Source organism: Canis lupus, chromosome X (assembly GCF_011100685.1).
Source record: "Canis lupus familiaris isolate Mischka breed German Shepherd chromosome X, alternate assembly UU_Cfam_GSD_1.0, whole genome shotgun sequence".
Taxonomy (NCBI): Eukaryota; Metazoa; Chordata; class Mammalia; order Carnivora; family Canidae; genus Canis; species Canis lupus.
Genome location: NC_049260.1, coordinates 124,644,484 through 124,656,950, shown reverse-complemented (window position 1 = coordinate 124,656,950; position 12,467 = coordinate 124,644,484). Strand labels below are relative to the sequence as shown.

At 37.1% G+C, this 12,467-nt stretch overlaps 1 protein-coding gene across 3 annotated transcripts in view; it reads right to left on the bottom strand.

Moving 5' to 3' along the window:
• Window positions 1-12,467, bottom strand: part of SPRY3 (sprouty RTK signaling antagonist 3) — a 186,947-nt gene that overhangs the window by 90,889 nt on the left and 83,591 nt on the right. The window lies entirely within an intron of this gene.

The following is a 12,467-nucleotide window of genomic DNA, read 5'->3' as shown; positions in this document are numbered from 1 at the left end:
AAAGGAGATTATAAAATATTTCAATTTGAATGATAATGAAAATGCAACATATGAAAAATTGTGGAACTAAAATAACAGATTAGAAGGAAAATTAAAGGGCAGCCCGAGTAGCTCAGTGGTCTAGCGCCGCCTTCAGCCCAGGGCGTGATCCTGGAGACCTGGGATTGAGTCCCACATCGGGCTCCCTCCATGGAGCCTGCTTCTCCCTCTGCCTGGGTCTCTGCCTCTCTCTCTCTCTCTCTCTGTGTGTATCTCTCATGAATGAATAAATAAAATTTTTTTTTAAAAAAGGAAAATTAAAGACTTAAATTTGAGGGGAAGAGATAAAAGGTCTAAAATCCATGACTGATAAGCTAGAAAAATAAGGAAAAATGCTAAATAAAATAAATCAAACATAAATAGCATATGATTTCAATCGTATGTGTAATTTAATGAACAAAGGAGAAAAAAAAAGAGGGAGGCAAACCAAGAAATAGAAAGACTCTTAACTATGGAGAACACACTGATGGCCACCAGACGGGAGATGGTGGGGGGAATGGGTGAAACAGGTGATGGGGATTAAGGAGGGCACTTGTTAAATAAATAAATAAATAAATAAATAAATAAATAAATAAATAAGGAGGGCACTTGTCATGAGCACCATGTATGGTACAGAAGTGTTGAATCACTAAACTGTACACCCAAAACTAATTACATTGTATGTCAACTAACTGGAATTTAAATAGGAACTTTTTTTAAAAAAAAGAACAAAGTAAAACTGAAGTAGAAGAAAAAAATAAAGCTGAGAAAGCAATAAAATAAGAAAGCAAACAAAAGGTAGACAAAAATGATAAACTTCCAGCTAGATAGATCCAGAAAATAAATAAGAGAGAAAACAAGTCAGCCATATCAGAAATGGAAAAGAGCATATCTATTACTTATCATATAGATAAAACATAATAAGTATATGTTATAAATAATTTTATCCAAGAATATTTGGCAATCTAAATGAAATGGGCAAATTGCTGAAAAAATGCATCCTACAAAAGTGGACAAAAGCTGAAACAGAGAATATGAGTGATTTTATATGCATTAAAGAAGTTAAATTTTTCAATAAAAATTTAAGTAAGTCTTTAATCCATTTTGAATCTATTTTTGTGTATGTGGTAGTAAAATGATTATTTCTTTTGCATGTAGCTGTCCAGTTTTCCCAGCACCATTTATGGTGCTCTCTTAAGAGACTTTATCCCATTGTATATTCTTGCTTCCTTTGCTGCAGATTAATTCACTGTAAGTGGTATAAGCGTAGGTTTATTTCTGGGTTCTCTATTCTGTTCCATTAATCTATTTGTCTATTTTTGTGCCGGTACCACACTGTCTGATTACTCCAGCTTTGTAGTATATCTTGAACTCTGGAATTGTGATACCTCCACCTCTGTTTTTCTTTCTTAAGATTACTTGGCTATTTAGGGTCTTTTGTGGTTCCATAAAAAAGAGTATTTGTTCTAGTTCTGTGAAAAATGTTGTTGGTATTTTGATGGAGATTGCATTGAATCTGTAGATTGCTTTGGGTAGTATGGACATTTTAACAATATTAATTCTTCCAACCCATGATCATGGCATCTTTCATTTTGTTTTGTTGTCTTTAATGTTTTATAGTTTGCTGAGTACAGATTTTTTTGCCTCCTTGGTTAAAATTATTCCTATGTATTTTGTTATTTTTGGTTATTTTTGGAGTTGTTTTCTTAACTTCTACTTTTAATAGTTTCTGGTGGAGTCTTTAAGGTTTTTGGATATAATATCATCTCATAAAAATAAAAAAATCATCTCACCTGCAAATAGTGACACTTTAGTTTCTTCTCTACTGACATAGATTCATCTTCTTTCTTTCTGTCTAGGACTTCCAGTGCTATATTGAATAAAAGTGGTGAGAGTGGACATCCTCGTCTTGTTACTAACCTTAGAGGATCTCTCCATTTTCCTCATTGAGTATGATTTTAGATATTTTTTTCATATATGGCCTTTATTGTGTTGAGATATGTTCCCTAAAGCTACTTTGTTGAGAGTTTATATTATGAATAGATATTGAATTTCATCAAATGCTTTTTCTGCATCAATTGAGATGATATGACTTATAGCCTCCATTTTCTTGATGTGGTGCATCACATTGGTTGATTTGCAAATATGAAGCCATTCTTGCATCTCTGAAATAAGTCCTACATGATGGTGTAAATGATCCTTTTAAAGTATTATTGTTTAAGGCAGTTTGCTAATATTTTGCGGAGGATTTTTGCATCTATGTTCATCAGGGATATTAGGCCAGTAGTTTTCTTTTATTGTTGTGTCTTTTTCTGGTTTTGGTATGAGAGTAATACTGGCCTCATAGAATGTATTTGGACACCTTCCTTCCACTTTTACTTTTTGAAATAGTTTGAGGAGAAAATGTATTAACCCTTCTACAGATGTTTCATAGATTTTACCTGTGAATCTAACTGGTCTTGGACTCATTTTTTGGTAGTTTTTTGATTATCAATTCAATTTTGTTACTAGTCATTGGTCTGCTCAGATTTTCTGTTTCTTCCTGATTCAGTTTTGGAAGATTGTATGTTTCTATAAATTGATCCATTTGTTCTAGGTTGTCCAAATTCCTGGCATATAATTTTTTGTAGTATTCTCTTATAATCCCTTGTATTTCTGTGGTGTCACTGTTACTTTTTTTGTTTCTGATTGTATTTATTTGGATCTTTTCTCTCTTTTTCTTGGTGAATCTGGCTAAGGGCTTACCAATTTTGTTTGGTTTTCAAAGAACCGGCTCTTGGTTTCATTAGTTTTTCTATTCTTTCCTTTTTTAGTCTCTGTGTCATTTACTTTTGCTCTGATCTGTATTATTTCCTTTCTTCTACTCACCATCGGTTTTGTTTCTTCTCTTTTTCTAGTTCCTTTAGGTGTGAGGTTAGATTATTTATTTGAGCTTTTTCTTATTTCTTTAGATAGATCTGTAGCACTATAAAATTTCCTCTCAGAGTGCTTTCATGGTGTTGCAAAGATTTGGACTCTTGGGCTTTCATTTTAATTTGTCTTCATGTATTTTTTTAATTTCTTATTTGATTTCTTCATTGACTCATTGGTTCTTTAATATTATATTGTATAGCCTACATGTGTTTGTAGTTTTTCCATTCTCTTTCTGGTGACTGATTTCTAGTTTTTTATACATATGTGGTCTGAAAAGATGCATGGTATGATTTCTCTTTATTGTTCTATTTTCTTGTTGGATTGATCCCATTATCATTACTTTGTCTCTTGTTACAGTCTTTGTTTAAAGCTTATTTTGTCTGATATAAGTATTACTACTTGTGCCTTTTTAATTTCACTTCCATTTCCATGGTGAATGTTTTCTCATCTTTTCAAACTGTATGTGTCTTTAGGTCTGAGGTGAGTCTCTGGTAGGCAGCATAGAGATGGGTTCTGAGAGATTTTTAAAACCATTCTGCCTCCCTATGTCTTTTGATTGGGCCATTTACAATCAAATTATCCATAAGTATGTACCTATTGCCATTTTGTTGCTTTCTGGTGTTTTTCTAGTTCTTCTCTATTCCTTTCTTCTTCTCTTGCTCTTTTTCTTTGTGATTGATGTGTTTCTGTATGGTTATGTTTGGCTTCCTATCTTTTGTGTATCTCATACAGGTTTTGACTTTGTGGTTACCATGAGGTTCATATGTAACATCCTAAGTATATAGCAGTCTATATTAAGTTGACAGTCTTTTTAAAATTGTTTTTATTGATGTTCAATTTGCCAACACATAGCATAACACCCAGTGCTCATCCCGTCAAGTGCTCCCCTAGTCTTTTAAATTCAAACACATTATAAAATTTTTTTATTCCCTCCTCCACATGTTATGTATATGCTGTCATATTTTACATTTATATTCATAATTTCCTTTTGTCTAATTATGGCCTTTTCTTTTTCACTTAAAGAAGTCCCTTTAACATTTCTTGTAAGGTTGCTTTGGTAGTAATAGACTCATTTAACTTTTATTTGCCTGAGAAATTCTTTCTCTCTCCACAATTCTGAATGATAACCTTTACAGACGAGAGCATTCACGGTTGTGGGATTTTTGTTTCTTTCATCACTTTGAATATATCATTCCACTCCCTTCTGGCCTGCAAAGACTCTCCTAAAAATCAGCTGATAACCTTGTAGGGTTCCCCCTGTAGGTAAGCGTTTGCTCCTCCCTTGTCGCTTTAAAATCCTCTCTTTAACTATCTTCGACATTTTAATGATCATGGGTCATGGTGTGGACCTCCTTGAGTTCATCTTCTTTGGAATAATCTGTGCTTCTTGGAACTGTATGTCTGTTTCCTTCTGTAGGTTACTGAAGTTTTCAACTATTATTTCTTCAGGTAACTTTTCTGTCCCTTTGTCTCTCCTTTTCTTCCTCTGGGATCCCTAGAACATAAACATGTGTTTGCTTGATGTTGTCCGAGAGATCCTTTAACCTAGCCTCACGTTTTCAAATTATTCTTTTCTCTTTTTGCTTGCTTTCCATTACCTTGGGTGCTTTCCATTACCTTGTCTTCCAGACCATTGCTATGTCCTTCTGCACCCACTAGTCTACTGCAGATTCCCCCTAGGGTATTTTCTAAATCGCTATTATTGAATTCTTCAACTCTGATCGGTCTTTCTTTAAAAAGCCACGGTAGTAATACAATCTCCTTGTTGAAGGTTTCACTGAGTTTTTCCACTCTTATCTTCAGCTCAGTGAGCATCTTTACCATCATTACTTTAAATGGTTCATCAGGCATATTGCCTGTCTCCACTTCATTTTGTTATTTTACTGATGTGTTGTCTTGTTTCTTGGGGAGCATGTTGCCTTGTCTCCCCATTTAGCTTAACTTTCTATGTGTGTTTCTATGGCTTAGGCAGAACAGCTACTTCTCCTAAAATGGAAGGAAGGGTCTTGTGTCTGGTTGTCCCACGTGTAGACTGTGTATGCTTGGCGATCTCTGCTGGCTGGAGCTGTGACTGGCATGGCCCGAGGGTCTGGGAGTTCTCCACACAGAGGGCACCGTGGCAGGAAAGCTAAAGCTTGAAGTGGGTCCAGGTCAGTACAGTCCCTGGACTCTTCACACAGTGCGTCGATGTTGTCCAGGGTATTCTGGGTTTTCCATATGGCAGTGCCCTGGCAAGGTGGCTGGAACTGAGGCTGTGGGTCGGCCAGGAGGTCCCAGGGCCCTCCATACAGAAGGTGCTCTGACAGGATAGCTGAAGCCAAAATGGATTCACAATGGGATATGCCAGGACTCTCTACACAGAAGGTGCCCTGAAGTGGTAGCTAGAGCCAAAGTAGGGTATAGGCTGGGGTTCCCAGAGTGTACCATATGGGGGGCATCCTGGCAGGATGACTAAAGCTGAAGTGGACGTGGACTGGTGCGGTCCCTGGGCTCCCCCCACAAAGTGTGCCCGACGGGACAGCTGATGCTGAAGTGGGCACAAGCTGGGATGTCTTGGGGTACTTGACATGGGGGTGCTTTGACCAGGTGAATGGAGCTGAGGCTGGCATGGACAGAGGTCATATGGGGTGCTCGACACAGGGGTGCCCTGGTGGGGCAGCTGGATCCAAAGCCGACATTAGATTTGAAGTTTCAGGGCACTCTGTGTTGGAGGTCCCTAGCAACCCATCTGAAGCCAAAGCAGTTGGGTCCTGGAGTGTTGCATGGTGCCTTGACCCTTGTCACCTTGTCACAATGGCTGGAGCTCTACTGTGAGCACTAACCAGTATAGGGGTATCCCCCTATGCACCACCGCTCTGTGGTCACCTTGGTGGGATGGCTGGAGCCAGTGTGGGCAAGAGGTCCGGGGTTAACTGAGGCAAAGCAGACTAATTTTGGTGCCAAGACTGTGTACTGGTCTGTGCTTTCAAGGTGGCATGAGGAGAATAGACCATGTCTGTCAGCCTCTCCCACCCAGAGACTGTTCTAGCAGCTCCCTGACCATTTGGTGGCATTCTAGTGCTGGCTCTCTCATATGCTGATTACTCTTTTAAACTAGGTTTTTCTGCGCAGCAGGAGTTCAGAGCTGATGTAGGATAGGAGAGCTGGGGCTCGCTAAAGCAGCAAACCGGCTTTGGTGTCCAGACCCGCTCCCGTCAGTGTTTTCGAGAGGAAGGGGGAGCATAAACCATGTCCTTCACCAGCCCCTCTAACCCAGAGAGTTCCAGCAACTATTCTGCTCTTTGGTGCAGTTGCTGGGGTAGCTCTTTCATGAGCCAGTTTCTCTTTTAAACCATGGCTTTTTTTTCTGTGCCCAAGGACAGATGACTGTGCTCCCAGTCCCTCAGTACTATATCCCTCACCACTGCAGTGGGCGGCATCAGGGGTAGGGGTTCCCTTCATTACTGTGTCTCCATCTCTCTTGCTGTTGTCTTTTGCTTTTCTATCTTTTGTTGTGCAGCCGCTGTTCAGCAGGCCTTCAGTTCCTCCTCAGAAGCAACTGCTCCATCAGTAGGAATAATTTGGTGTGTTCCATGGAGAAGATGCGATCAGGATCATCCAACATCACCATTGGACTGAAAAAATGGGGTTGTTTTCTTAATTTCCTTTTTGGATAGTTCATAGTGTACAGAAATGCAACTTATTTTTGCATGTCGATTTTGTATCCTGCCACTCTACTGAATTTATTTATTAGTTCAAATGATTTTTCGTGGAGTCTTTAGGGTTTTCTATATGTAAGATTATGTCATCCACAAACAGGTAATTTTATTTCTTCTTTTTTGATTTGAGTGCCTTTCTCTCTTTCTTTTTTGTTGAATTGTTTTGGCTAGCCTTCTAGCACTATGTTGAATAGATGTAGCAAAAACTGAAATCAGGATCTCAAAGAGTTATTTGTACTCCCATATTCACTGCAATATTATTCACAATAGCCAAGATATGGAGACAATCCAAATATTCATTGACAACTAAGTGGATAAAGAGAATGTGGTGTATGTATATATATCAATGGATTATTTTTCAGCTTTAAAAAAGAAGAGAACCTTGCTTGCTCTTTGCAACAATATGGATGAACTTGGAGGATATTATGCAATGAAATTAGCCAGTCACAGAAGGACAAATACTGCATGACTCTACATATATGAGATATTTAAAATAGTTAAACTCATGGAAGCACAGAATAGGATGTTGGTTGCCAGGGCTGGTGGAAGGGAAGAATAGGTTTTATTCAATGCATATAAAGTTTTCAGTTATACAAGGTGAATAAGTTCTAGAGTCTTCCTGTACAACATAGCATCTACAGTTGGCAATACTTTATTGTACACTTCAAATTTTGGAAAAAGGATACATCTCATATTAAGTGTTCTTAACGCACACACACACACACAAACATAAAGAAGCATAAGAGAACTTTTGGAGATAATGGATATATATCTATTACTTTAATTATGGTTTCATGGATATATGCATGTGTCCAAGCTTATCAAATTCTATACATTAAATATGTGTACTTTTGGTATATCAATTTTACTCCAATAAAGCTCTTTTAAAAAAAGAATAAAATGGGCCAGAGAGCTAAATGTAGAAGAAAGTAACTGTAAAATGTCCAGAGAGAAGCATAAGAGAAAATATTTTCAACTTTGTAGGAGGAAAGTAATCCTTAGATAAGATACACCAAAAAATCATCCACCACAAAATAACTTTACAAACATTACTTTATGAAAAGAAAAACATTTGTTCTTTGAAAGACACTAGTAAGAAATGAAGTCAAGATACAGACTGGGAGAAAACATTCACTATACATATATTAATAAAGATGTATCCATAATTGATACAGGCGCGTCCAGAATACATAAAGAACTCTTTCACAAAATAAGAAGACAAACAGCCTAAATTTAAAATAGACAAAATATTTAAAAGAATCTTCACAAAACAATGACTGATTATCATAAGACATTCATCATCACCAGTTTATTAGAGAAATGCAAATTAAAACCACAACAATGTATCACTACACCTTCAGTAGGATATCTATCATAATTTTTTAAAAACTATAAGAAATATTGGTGAACTTGTTGAGGAACTGGATCTCACACTATTGCCTAAAGGAATGTAAAATGTTAAAGAGACTTCAGTGAACAGTTTGTCAGTTAAAAATACAACTATAAGATCCAGCAATTCCACTTTTAAGTGTTTACCAAAGAGAAATGAAAATATATTTCTTTGTGAAGACTTTAATGTGAATGTTCAGCAGTTTAATTTTAATAGCAAAAAAAGGACACAACAAATATTCATCAACTGGTTGATAAATAAATTATTGTGTATGAATTCAACAGAATACTACTCTTAAAGAACAGAAACAAATGAATGAGACTCAAAGTAACATGGATACATCTCAAAATCATTATAGTAAGTAAAATAAGTGACACATAGAAGACTATATACTGTATAAATTGAATTTATATAAAAGCCTAGTAAATGCCAACTAATCTAGAGTGAGATAAAACAAATCCATAATTGCCAGGGTATGGGGCACAGGGAGGGATGGATGACAAATGTGCACAAGAAACCTTTGGGGGTTACAGAAATGTTAAGTATCCTAATTTGGTGGTCATTTCATATATATATACATTTCTCAAAACTTTTGTATTGAAAATTGAATATTTTAAATATGTGTTGTATGAAATATATCTCAATAAAGTTAATTTTAAAATAAATCATAAATAATAAGTTCTTAAAAAACTAGATGAGTAACTGAGAAATGTGAGTCCTAATTAAGCCTTTTGCTATTTTTAAGGTAAGATATTTGGAGTAGCAAACAGAGACTCAATCCTCTACCTATAAAAGTTTTCCAGTCATCCTTTTTATCTTCTAGTTCACTTACATAGTCTTGTGTGATGTAGAAGCTTGAGATTAAACTTAGAAGCCTGATCTGTTGTAGGTAATGTCACTAAGATATATAATGTTCTTACATAATGATTTCCCTGTATGTGTTCCTGTAGTCCATAAAACTCCAGGTGTTTTTCCTCTGCATGTTGAAGATTTTGGCACCTGAATCACAATTATTATCTGCATGCCAACTTGCACCTCCAGTATATTTCTTTGACTTCATCTATAGATGTTCCACTTACTCCTCCTCATTTACCAAATATTTGGGCTGGCAGTTTTCCTCTCTACCTCATTCATTGAACAAACATCTGTTTAATGTTGTATTAAGATGGACTAAACTGTTGCTGTAACAAACTTCCCCCAAATGACATTGATTTAATGCAATGAAATCTAGTTTATTCCTCATACTACATTCCAAAAATGGTCAGTATGGCTGTTATCTTTATACAGTCACTAGAGACTCAGAGTAATGAAAGCTCTACCATCATCTAGCTATCCCATCTGGAACATGGTCATGGTAACCACCTCAAGGGAGACATAACTGGCTGATTTTACATCAATAATCAAAGTTTTGGCCCACTGGCCAAGAACTAGTCACATGTCCTCACCTAACTGCAAGGGAACAGGGAAGTGTAATATTCTCTCATGCCTAGAAGAAGAAGAAAACTGGAGATTGGTGAGTACTAGAAATTTCTACCACAAGTGTCTCCTATGTGCCAGGTTCTCTTCTAGGTGTTAGGGACATAGCAGAAAAAAAAAGACAAACAAGGTCTCTGGTCTCTTAGACTTTACCCTATAATTTGGGAGCTATCCAAAAAATAAGTAAACATATTATAAAACATTATCTTTCCTTGACTTCTCTTGTTACAACATTGTCCTGGTTTTTAACTTCTGTGGATATTCTCTGTAGTCTCCTTTGCCAAATTACTTTTTTCAGCCCATCCCTTAAATTTCAGTGATCCTCAAGGACCTAAGCCTTCTCTTCTTTAGAAAGAAATTAATACCTAAGTAATACTTGAACACATTCTCATCGTAACAACCATAAATATTACAGATAAAGTTAATGTCTCTTTTTTGGTACATTTTAATTTAAATTCTAGTTGGTTAACATGCAGTGTAATATCAGTTTCAGGTATCCAATATAGTGGTTCAACACTTCAACACAATACCCTGTGCTCATCACAAGTGCTCTCTTAAATACCCATCATCTATTTAACCCATGCCCACATTCACCTCCCTTCTGGTAACCATCAGTTTGTTCTCTGTAATTGAAAGTCTGCCTCTAGGTTTGTCTTCCTTTATTTTTTTTAACCTTTGATCATTTGTTCCTTAAATTCCACATATGAGTGAGATAATATCGTATTTGTCTTTCTGTGAATGACTTATTTCTCTTAGCACAATACTCTCTAGTTCCATCCTTGTAAATGCAAATGGCAATATTTCATTCTTTCATATTTTATTCCTGAGTAATATTTCATTGTATATATATATTAAATATTTTCTTTTTTTCCTCATATCTAAGGTTAGGGTTAGGGCTAGGGCCACAGTTAACCCTCCTTCTTATGCTTTCCTCCTGCCCTTTTATCTTCTTATTCTTCAGATCAATGGTCTCAAACCTGAGTGTATATCAGAATCACCTGAAGAGTTTGTTAAAACCCTGGTTTCTGAACCCCATACGAATAGTTTCTGACTCAGTAGGTCTGGGATAAGACCCAAGAACTTGCACTTCTAACATGTCCTAGGTTATACTGCTGCTACTATTCTAGAAACCAGACTTTTATACATCCAGGTGTACTATTTATCTGTTCATTCTTTCTCTCATCATCTATTGCCTCTTTTTTTATTTTTTAAATTAATTTATTTATTTATGATAGTCACACACACACACACACAGAGAGAGAGAGAGGCAGAGACATAGGCAGAGGGAGAAGTAGGCTCCATGCACCGGGAGCCCAACGTGGGACTCGATCCCGGGTCTCCAGGATCGCGCCCTGGGCCAAAGGCAGGCACCAAACCGCTGCGCCACCCAGGGATCCTTATTGCCTCTTTATTTGGTAGTGCCACCCTGATTTTACTTTGGGAAGATCATCGTAGATGATCAGTGATGTGCTTTGAGTAAATCTAACTTTATCTCTGGTCTCCAGATTATACATATAACACGGACCTGGTCAATCACTCTCTTAGGCCACAATATGTGATTAGAATATGAGCATGTGACTCAAGTAAACCATTGTGTTTCAATCAGAAATAATACTATGAAAAAAAAAAGAAATAATACTATGACTATTGTTCAAGAAATAGAGAAAGACATTTCTCTATTCTGCTGGACTTAAAGTCATAACATAGTAAATAAGAAGCTATCGGTAACCACGGTGAGGGGAAGAAGCTATATGAAAATGAATGCAATGTCAGGAAAAGCATAGCTGAGAGGGCACCTGGGTGGCTCAGTAGCTGAGCATCTGCCTTTGGCTCAGGTCATGATCCTGGGGTCCTGGGATCAAGTCCTGCATCAGGCTCCCTAGAGGGACCCTGCTTTTCCCTCGGCCTGTGTCTCTGCCTCTCTTTCTCTGTGTCTCTCATGAATAAATAAATAAATAAATTTTAAAAAACCATAGCTGAGAAATGGAGAGAGCTCATGCCTTGATGAAATTATGAGGTCCTGGATTAGGGCATATTACCTAACACTTGATATATCCCTGGACTATTCTGTCACATGAGCCAAGAAATTGTCCTTTTGATAAAGCCAATTTAGATTGAGTTTCTCACCAGTTGCAAATGTGAGTCATAACTGAAATACCACTCAGTATTGTGGGTACAGGTAACTATTTCTGTTAGTATGAAGGTATCCTGAGGTTTACAGCAAGTTACCCTGGTCTACATTGACAGGTGCAAGGCAGGTGGGTCAGAGACTTAAAGCTAAGTAAACCAGGTTAAACCTGGAACATTCCCTGATCAATTTCCAAATGATGTCCAGTTGTAAATTGTATCATGGAAGGACATCAGAATTGAAAGTTACTCAAACCAGTATAATGTTTTTTTCCTCAGATGTTCCCTCATGAGAGGACTCAATGCAACTCCAAACTCATAAGTGAATACTGTAGTACAAAGAGAGATTCAGAAGAAGTCTGGCTTAAGGAGTAGGAAATGCAATACCTAAAGCTCGAGGATGGGGAATTGTTCCTTTTTTGCCTCCTTTTTTCCCATTCTTTTGTGCCCCAGCCTCCAGGCAATCCTGTGGCAGTAATATCGGCTGGCAGGGGAGGGATGTAAGAGCCAAAACTCAAAGAGGGAAATATTCCTTTCCTTTGGATGGAGTTGTGGATCCAAGAGGGCAGGAATAAATTGCATTGCCTCCCCTTCCTTTTCTTTGTCCTTTTTCTGCTTGACTCTGAACATGTTACAATCATGGAAGTGGGTGAGTAGGTTTTGGGTGAAAGACTAAAAATAAGATTTTACATCCAAAACCATGAGATCCAGAAAGAAGCGCACAAGCTTTCAAGTGCTGAAATAAAAACTGCCAACTCAGAATTCTAAATCCAAAGAAAATATCCTTAATAATGAAGGTTGAAATAAATACATTCTGAAAGAAGAAAAACTAAGAGAATTTGAAA